This window comes from Haemaphysalis longicornis, unplaced genomic scaffold (genome assembly GCF_048455015.1).
Source record: "Haemaphysalis longicornis isolate Haplotype H1 unplaced genomic scaffold, Haemaphysalis longicornis Haplotype H1 scaffold_1, whole genome shotgun sequence".
In the NCBI taxonomy this organism is placed as follows: domain Eukaryota; kingdom Metazoa; phylum Arthropoda; class Arachnida; order Ixodida; family Ixodidae; genus Haemaphysalis; species Haemaphysalis longicornis.
In genome coordinates, this window is record NW_027526203.1 from 378,828,540 (window position 1) to 378,838,691 (window position 10,152).

Genomic DNA, 10,152 nt, shown 5'->3' on the forward strand with positions numbered 1-10,152 from the left:
ACAACAACAAAAAAATTTCAGTTGGTGGTGAAATGAGCGACCTGTGTGCTAGTTGAACAAACTGTAGATACAATATTACTACAAGAACTGGAAATACGCGAAAAACATATAGGCACAAACACAACGGCATTGTAAGTGACATCATTATATAATACTAGAGGATTGAGAACGCGTGAGTACTTATCAGTACGCATCAGTACTCAGTACACAAAGTGAAAAAAATGGTTGCAGTGGTTTACAACAAAATGTTTTTTCAATTGGTGGTAACAAGCATTTGTAACAAGCATTTTGTAGATGGTAAAGGCACAAGAGATAAATGATGTAGAAGACAGACAGCAATGAGATGGCAATGGATAAATGAGTAATATAAAGAACGAGAAATATGCTGCGGAAAATACCAGTGCGTTTTGATAAAGACACAAATGCGCCAAGAAAAGTGACCCAGTCTGAGGAGTTAATTGCAAGGATATAGAACAGAATGGGTGGTATCGCGACAGCTTCTTCAGAGTGAGAAGAAAAAGCCATGTAATTCGTGTTTTTCCGATAATTTTGAGTTGATTCATTTGGCACCAGTTGCCAACATTATTTAGATAATTGTTTCAAGTTATATTAGTTGGTTAATATTATTGCTTCACTAAAAGATAGCTGTATTATCAGCATACAGAAGGGTCCATCAAATATCCCCTGTTCAGTAAAAAAAAAAGAAAACGTCAGAAACATAATACGAAATTCTTTAAACTACTAGGATTGAAAACAAATAAAATATTGGTGAGGGATATTGATGCGATAAAAGTTAATTAGTTCCAAATCCTTCACACGTGGTTTGGTGCTGGCAAGGTCCAAAAAGGCATGTTCCACAAACGTTAGAGCTCTGTGTGCCTTCTTGGGATATTGAATGTTGAAAACCCAGAACGATGCAAACAGACTACACAGTCCTCCCAGTAAAGATGATGCAGTCAAGACACTCTGGCCATCGATGCGGAGGCTAATTTCCCCTTTCGCGGAATGCAGGCAGGGAGTCAAAGGAACATCTACCTGAAAAAGCAAAAAAAAAATGCCCCACATGTAAAATTCAAAACAGACACTATGGTTAAACGAACTTAATAATTCGGCACAGTAATAAAATTGTTATGCCATGTTCCCTGCGAATTTCAGTACTTAAATTAGGAATGCAAAGGCTTCATAAAACCAAGTGCCAGTACAATAACCATCGTGGCTTTTGCAGCAATAAAAAAGATATTACTTCCGCACAATATACTCGAGCACAACTTTAAATGACAGTGAAGTTAAAATGCAAGTCTCTCTAGGTTGATAGATTAGCTCACGGGGAACACAATTATACCCCTCTTACACCTGGCATTTTTTTTTAAATAAGGTTGAAACTAGCAAAAACACGTTTTCACCGGAAGGGCTTAAGTGGCCTGACGCGCACAACTTCTTTCTTGGCTGCCGCTGGATGGTGCTACTCGTCCATACTTGGGGTGGCAGTACCGCTTTCCAAGGGAGCATGCGAGCTACGCATGAGAAAATCGTTCGACGCCAAAACTTCCGAGGCCTCAAAAGGCCAATGTTCTTCTTCAGTGAAGCGTAAATACTGATCACAGGTCCAATGGAGAAACATTTTACTTAGTGGTCTCGAACGGCAAATGACAGGGGAGTTTGGGGAAGCATGAGCGATTTGACCGAAACTGATCAACTGCTTGGTACGTGGTAATGTTGTATTCAGTTGCTTGTATACTGCTATTAATCACCGCTGCTTCACTTGCTTCCAGTTTATTCTGATGCAAACAGCGACTGCAGTCGTGTTTGCGTCACGCTTGATGAGCAGTTGAACAGCGATTTCTCAGCACTTAAGGCATCTTGGCACTAAATCAATGCTGAAATGACTATGCGGAGGTCCGACTTCCGTTTGAAATCAACTTGCTGGTTGTCTTCAATGACCCTTTAACAACAAGTTACCCTTATGCCTCATCACTGCAACCGATTGTTCCTCCGTGTGGTGCAAAGTGTGTTAGTGTGTAACGTGAAACGAACCGTTTCTGCGATTTGTAGGACTGATTCTGCTATTAATTACTGCAGTGACAACAAGCTATGAAAGAAAATCCCGCCATCTCCACGAAGTGAATGATGATGAGAGGGGCGAATCTAAAATGCTTATCAGCAGACAATGTGACGCAGTAAGTGCAAGCTGCTTTCATAGTGTGTGCATTGACATTAGGATATGGCCCCCTGGCAGAATGATGCGCTGCGCGAGATTTTGCCGTACCTAAAAGGACAGGCAACTCATTTTTACGGAGTATAGGATCTGTAAAAGGGTTGCGAGTTCGGCGAGTTGGAAATTATGCATTGCGAAAAATAAACTGCGCGCAAATTAACGAGGACAAGAACACATGAAGACGGCACAAGCGCACACTCGCAACTAGTTTATTATTGCACGATTCAAAGCTTTATATGCCCAAGCGCCCAATTGCCGCGCCCCCAATGCGTCACAGTTCTTGACGCACTCAGCCGAAAATACTAAAAAACCGTAACAACAAAACCACAAAACGAACTTTGAGGCGCACGAAGGGCGAAAAATCAGCAAAGATAACCGCATCATACATGGATTAAGACCCCCCTCCCACCCCCAACACGCATTCCCAGAAGCACCGAAATAGCGCTCAATGTGCGTCTAAATATGCGACTTCTCGATTAAGCAGGGCGATAGAGGGATGACTGACACATTCGGAACCAGCTTTTCTGATGTGGCTGGCTTCTACAATTTATCGCGTTTGCTGGTTCTTACGTCGCAAAAGGATGGCTGTGCGCTCAAACACAGGGACACAATCAGGTCTGCATGCGCGGCAATGAGAAGATAAGTGGCTCAGGTCACGTTGAAAAATGAAAAAAAAAAAATATACGGTACTTTTAGACGTCGTACGCTCGAGTTTGTGACAACGTACCCGTGTGCGGCTCTGTCCTGAAGTTCGGAGAAATGCAGGCGGGTTGTGTTATATTTCTGGTCTTGCATTACGCTTTCTTTTATATATTAGCGCCCTCTTCCCCGACCTCTCTACCTTCCTTACCGCTTCCGTCTGACTGCGCTGATTTTCGCCAGCACGAAGTAACCGTCACGTTGCTTTGAAACGACGCCGCGCGCGACAAACGATTTTACCTCGAATGCCCTGTTACAAACCAGCCTACAAAAGAATGCGAACGCATACCCCAAAACCCACAAACAAGTAAAATAATACGAGTGTGCGCTTTTTTCTTTGCCCGTGCGCGTACGAGCGGTGAGCGGCACGGGTACCCGGGTACTTCGCTGTTAACCCTATCCAAACGTTTGACAAACGCATCGACTGATGAAAGACCACTTACCAGCGAGCTGTCCACACCTGTCGCCGTATCCAAATGCTGTTTGCGGCCGTTCCTCGTGTGACAGGGGCACATGAAAATCTTTCCACCAAATGGCACTACTAGTCCTTCACAAATAAGAAAAAACGACGGCCCAAGGCGAGGCTTGAAGCTCCGGCCGCGCCGAGTCACCGGCCGCGCTGCGTTGATAGCACAGAGGCAGAGGTTGTATACATCCGGGCAGCCAGTCGTGCCGCCAGGGCAAGTTGAGTCGCTGCAGTCGGGTGCGTTGGCGCGCTGGCACGGGAATTTAAATCGTCTATGTATGCGCAAGCAAGCGAAGCAGATGAACGTTGCAATTGTTTGCAACGGCGAGAACTGCCTCTTCGTTAGCAGCAGAGTTTGACACCACCTATCGCCAAAATAAACAGATTGAGACAACACGGCCGCGCTCTCTGCCTGTAATCGCGCTGGTTGAAGCATCTATACGGGTATACGTACGGTATTGGTTTTGTAGCTGCGTGCAACCGTTGCGTCCTGCTTACTCGTTCTAATTAGCATTAGGCCACGGTTGAAGTGCTGGTGCACGGAGACAACAGAAGACTAACATGGCGACCGCCCGCTTGAGATGATTACCTCAGATAGGGCGTTTATTGTGGACGTGGTAGTATACAAGGAACCGAACGCCATCTCACAAATGGTGTTAAGTCGTTCTAAATCCACCCTTTTGCTACCCGGATGGGCAACGGTACTACCGTGGAGGTTCGTCCACTTATTTAGATCATGCCTAGGGAGTACATTTTTTGCTATAGGTACTTTTCAGGGCACATTACTTGATTAAAACTCCATTTCCGGCTAGTTTGCGTTTACAGTGTTGTGACACGCCTTCTGTCCAAAATGACCTCGCAACGAAACGGCAGCACGAAGGACGACCGTGTACTCTGTGATCGCACCCGAATCGCTTGCGGTGCAAGGAGCTAAACCCGCGGCGTGCGTGCACGGAACGGTAGCACTCTTTCAAATTCGCACTCAGGCTGTGAAACAGTCTCTCAGAACAGATCTCGAAGTGGCGTGATACGGTCGCGCTGACGTCAATAATTGGGTCGTAAATAATTTGCAAAACCCGATAATCAGCCGCTCGTCGTCGTGTCGGACGAGAAGAGGAGCTCCTCGAGAAGAAACGGGCCCGTGCAGTCACCGAGTGTCGCCGATACGCAACACAGACAGACGCTGAGAAGCAAAGACACCCACAAAATCTCCTCTATACTCGACGTCGTGCACGAGTGCTGGTACACAATGCTTCGCATATTGTATAGGCAACCAGCGTAGTGCTTTCTGCATATTTATTTATTTATTTATTTATTTATTTATTTATTTATTTATTTATTTATTTATTTATTTATTTATTTATTTATTTACAGAGACTGCAGGTCAAGACTTCGACCCAAGCTGGAGGGGCTACACAAAACATAGGAATGAGACGAGTACGAAAGAGAACATAGGCAATAAATGCCTCAGAAACAATTCATGGTACCCTGCATCTTATACACATATATTACAAGAGCAACATGACAAAACACATTAACTTGAAAAAAGATGACACTGTAACGTTTCTGCAAAATGTTTTGCTTTTAAAACACCAAGAGGTAAAGAATTCCAGTCTGTAACAGTTCTGGGGAAAAATCTATTTTTGAAGGCATCTGTTCGAGCGAAAACCGGTGTCAGTAAGAATTCATGAGTGTGCCTGGTAGCCCTAGTTACACGTGGTTTAACGCAGCTAGGGGGAGGTATTTTTATGTGGTGTCTGCCTCTGCCTAAGCAAACAGGATGTACAGTCTTTGTCAAAATTTTGTGGGCCAAGCCGGGAACGTGCAGGCTGCAAAAAATTCATTGTACAACTTTACGTCCTGAGCCAGGCTAAAACTGTTTATGCAGGAAAGCTAGAGAAAGCCCATTTCTTTCTGGCTGCCTCGAAATATTTTTGTCACATTTAAAGGTAAAGCCGATTGTTTGAATTCTTTGTGGTCGAGAAGGCATCGGATTGGCCCACAAAATTTTGGCAAAGGGCGTACGTGCGTTACTACGCATCATCACCATGAAATGCTCCTGATTAACCGAGGGTTGACTCCATCTCACTAACCGGGGGAGGGAGGGCGCAATTCCCTTCCGAATATACTTACAAGTGAAACAACAAAAGGACGAAAACAAATTATTACAATAAATGAAAGTACAGGTCCAAACAATAACTGCGCTGTACAGGCGCTGTAGACGCGTAGGTTGAAGACAAAATATCGAAATTCGCACCCACGGTACACACCTTCCCGCCCTTCATGTTAGCGAACGCTGAACTCTTAGAAAAGTATTCATAACTCAAGACCCTGGATAAATTTAGAGCTACACGCGTTAGCAGACCTCACCCGACCTTTAGTTGAGGCCGGCTTTATTGTCGCGAGTGCAACTGGACAGCGAGATAGCGTGAGCGAAAGAATCGTTATTAGACTTCTTGAACTACTATAAGCCACCTGAGGTATGCAAAACTTGTCTATTTTCTTTCTTAGCGGCCGCATTTCCCGTAATGAAACTATAGAATGCCTGATGTAACACAATCGCTTCCTTTTATTTGTATTTTCCGGTATGTACAGTCAAGAGCACTTCATGCACGTTGAGGCGGAGGGAGAGGTTTGTGAAGTGAGGCGAGGCGACAAGCAACAGCCCGCCCGAATGATATTCTCCCCAACGAAAAAAAAGGGAAGACGGTTCCGTGCGACGCTGTATGCGGGCGGTATCTTCGCGTATTCTCCGAGCGCACCCTCGGAAGTGTACGCGAACGTGCATGCGCACACGGTGGGGCCCAAGAAGAAGGTGCCCTTCAGGGCCATTGTGGTCTGACGGGACCCGGATCCCGACGTCTCCTGTGCGTCGGATCCAAAGTGCCTAAGCAAACGAAAAGAAAATGAACCCAAGTACACGCGACGTTATGCAATGCCCACAAACGATTCTGGCCGCATACGAGGCACATTCTGCATTTTCTTCATTGTTCCCTATCTTCCCCGCGTCCCACGTCGCCGAGAGGCAAGCGAGGCATCACCGCAGCCCCACACAATCCACGCTGTCCTCAAAGGGCTTCAAAACGGCTCGAACTGCGTGGTGGAGGAAAACAAAACAAACGGCCAAAGTGCGCACAGGAAGACACGCAAGACGCGAGCACGAAAGCACCCGGCTGCATCGGGCCTCGGCAGCGATATAAAGCAGCCCGAATAAGGGCGCTGCTCTTTCTCTCATCGGAGGATGGGGCCAGTGTGAATGCGCCGAAGGACTTCCTTGCGGCGCCGTTGTGGAAGCGAGGGGAACGTCTTGTGCGGTACAGGTCGGAACGGGAGGATGTGCCGCCTCCCCGCCGCCTAAGAGCAAGACGGGGCAGGTGGTGGTGATGCAACGCGCCGTTCAACCCTTTCCCAGGCAGGGGGGGGGGATGTGGGCCGTTTGGGGGAAGGAATATGGCAGAGGGGAGAAGCGCGGCGTAGTGAAAAGAAGGAGATTGGAGGACACAATGGGACCGATCTGCTTTCTCCTAAGACGCCTAGACCTTAACCTTGGTTGAATCCCTCACGTCTGAAAACGGGCGCCCCTTCTGCTCCTTTTTTTATACCCTGCACAACAGGAGGGTTCACGATCGCTGTCTCGAATAAAAAGAAAGCGAGAGAGGGAGAGAGCGGGTGGCAAGATGAAAGTGCGATAATACGGCAGTAAAAGTTGCAATAAAAAATAAACTCGGCTAGACAAAAAAAAAATTACGAAAATGCATCTAGAGTACAAAACTTCAGATATTGGCTGTCGTGACGCAACCTGATTCTCTCCCACTCTGACTACGCAATAGTCATATTAAAGTAGAAAACTCTAAATGGTTTAATATTAAGTATACGCAACACAAAACTGAGGAGAGAAATTTCGAGAAAAGAAAAAAAACTCCCAAATCAGAAAGAGTCCATATAAAGGAGCAGTATAAAGGGAGCGAAGGAGCATTTCTCGCTTAACGCAAGAAACTTGTATCCTAAAGATGTATAACAGATTTAAAAAAAAAGGAATTCCACTAACAGATACAAATACGAGAGAACAAGCGTAACGAGCATCCCCCGATATTGCGTGTCGAGGCACACTTGAAATGGAAAACCTCGTGAGAGCGAAAGAGAGAGGGAGAGTGAGTGTGTGTGTGTGTGTGTGTGTGTGCGCGCGTCCTGGTAAGCGACCAAAGCGTTCCGCGAGTAAGTAGCCCGAAGTGCGCAATAACCGGCGTACACGGCGAGCGGGTGCAAGCGCCTTGCTGGCGGGAGCGAACGTGGGGGAGGAATGCGGGGCCTTCTTGGCGGGCGTGGTGGAAACCTGCGTTCCCACGGGCACGCTCGACGCGGCTTGTGCTGAGCCAGCGTGGTGCCTTTCTGGGCCAGCCTGCGCTGCACCTGAAGACGCCCGGAAAGGGTGCCTGGCCGGTGGGCGAGCGGAACGGGGTTACGTAAGGGAAGGCCGCGTGCATTCACGCACGTGCGCGCACGGGCGGGCTGTGACGTCAGTTTTTGATAGAAGGGTTATTTCGCAGGGCGTTCTTGCCTCCTTTCTCCCCAGTGCTGGCAAGCAATGTGCGGCTGCGCATAAGGGCTTGAGTCCCGGCCACGGCGGTGCGCCGGTATACGGGCGCGAAATAGTCCAATCGGATCCGAGTATACGTGTTGGTAGAATCCCCGGTAGTCTCACAGCTCGGAGTCGGGCATTGTTGTTGTTCGGGTGTTTTGGTAGCTGTAAGCTACTATTGTTAACGGCACATTCTTAATGCTTTATTTCTCTTGTACACGAGCCTGTAATGACCCGCGCAGCCACCAACCATGGTTTTAGGGATGCTTCGCAACAAAATCAACCGCATTAGTATAGCACCTGTTGGGTGCACAATGAAAACTTTTCCCCCCAGGCGCATACTTCTTCTCTATGCTTTCCATTCGATATGGCTCGGTATGGCCACTTGGGGGTTACCTCCCGCCGAAATCGCGGAACACAGGAGCCTCTACCAAAAAAAACGCACGACGCGGCCGTGATCCACCCCGCGTTCTCGTGGTCAGCAGCGCAACGCCTTAGCCACTGAGCCACTGCGGTGTTCGTGGTGTCTCTCACGCTCGTGTGGGGTGCACAGGGGGTATATGCACGACAATGAGACCGTTATTTCGATGGGTCGGTCCGTGTTGCTGTAAAGCAAGAAGTCCCAACACATAGCTCGATAGAGCTGGCTGAGTTGTACAACAATATAAATAATAATAGCGTAGGTGCTGATCAGGTGCCTCCTGGCGATTTCCCGCACATAGCGGCAAGGCAGTGTTGATCGGGGGAGCAATTTCCGGCATACCACGCAGGGCTAGGTCCTTTCGTTAATAAACATCATCACCACCACCACCACCACGTAGGAAAGTTGCATTCAGCTGAAGAATAAATAGAACGCAACTATCAAGAGGGCATTGGAATTTATGGGACGTTGCAACGGTTAGCCTCGATGCGACAAGGTATTGGGAACACGAAGGTGTTTCGTTCGCAGGACCTCTTTCCGGAATCTAAAGTCTGATAATCCGGTGAATATTACCTGACCGGCGACAGGTACCACCAAAGGGTCCAGAAATTCCGTTTCATGCTACGAGGGTGCAATTAATCTTGCGAATACATTTCGCCCGTCTTGTCTCCGGAAAGCCAGCATTGGCATACAATTAGGCGAGACCGGTTCTTCGAATGTTGGCCTACGTGCAGGGGCACATTTACTGCGCATGTTCATAGATGTGCCTGCCTTGGTTGCTCAGAAACAATAAAGAAGAAGCAGCAGGGACCATTAAACGACACTAATGCGTCAACTAAACAGAAGATAGCCAGCCAGTGTTTTAGGGCGTCGAAGGTACTCGGGGGGCTGTTAGGTGCGCCATGAGGTATACGGACTAATTCACACCACCTGGGTGTGTGCCAATATATCGTGTGCCAATATATCGTGTTCCCTGATGTGTGCCAATACATCGTACACAGGCGCTTTCGTTTTTCGTCTCGATCAGAAAAACTGCAGCCGCGGCCAGGAACCGAAACGCGTCCTCGTGATCGTCAGCACAATTCCATACCCAGAGCGCATGAAACAGCCATGGCCACAGTCCACGAAAAACAGTCGCTACGCTTCGCTTGTCGCAAAAAGATCGGAGAGGTGGTCGAAATGCCGCGTTTTAACGTTACGAACAACAAGTCGCCGCCAAATTTGGGCATCTGGAATTGCGGTCAGCAACTTCAAGTCAATGCCACAAGAGAGCCGGCCCGGTGGGTTTTAATTAATAACAAAACGTAGCGCTTCAATTAAAATAAAATAAAAGTCTAGGGTTTTAGCGCCGCCTAGAGGAGTCAGACTGTGCTGGCCTGTGCTGTGCAGGGCAAATTTTCGCCTCCGGCCGGTAACATCACTGCTGGCTTTACTTTTTGCACCTCTGGAGGTCGGCATAAAACACCCTGCAGATACTGCCCGCTGGTGAAAATTTCATCAATTACGCGCTGAAGCTCACCGATAAGGATACAAAGGTTTATATGCGACAAGCAACCACGAACCAGGTGAACGCTTAGCGCTTCACTGAAGGAAACCAAAGACGAAATTCAGCTGTTTATTCTTTGTTCGCAGTTCTGACAATACGGATTTTGCAAAGGGAAATTGAGCCTGCCATTATCTTTTTTCGAGAGAAGGTGTGTAAGTGGTTCCTTGTCGCCAGTGAGCTAAAGAGTGCGTTTTATGCTAGGAAAGTTGCGCCGTAAAAGGTGCTA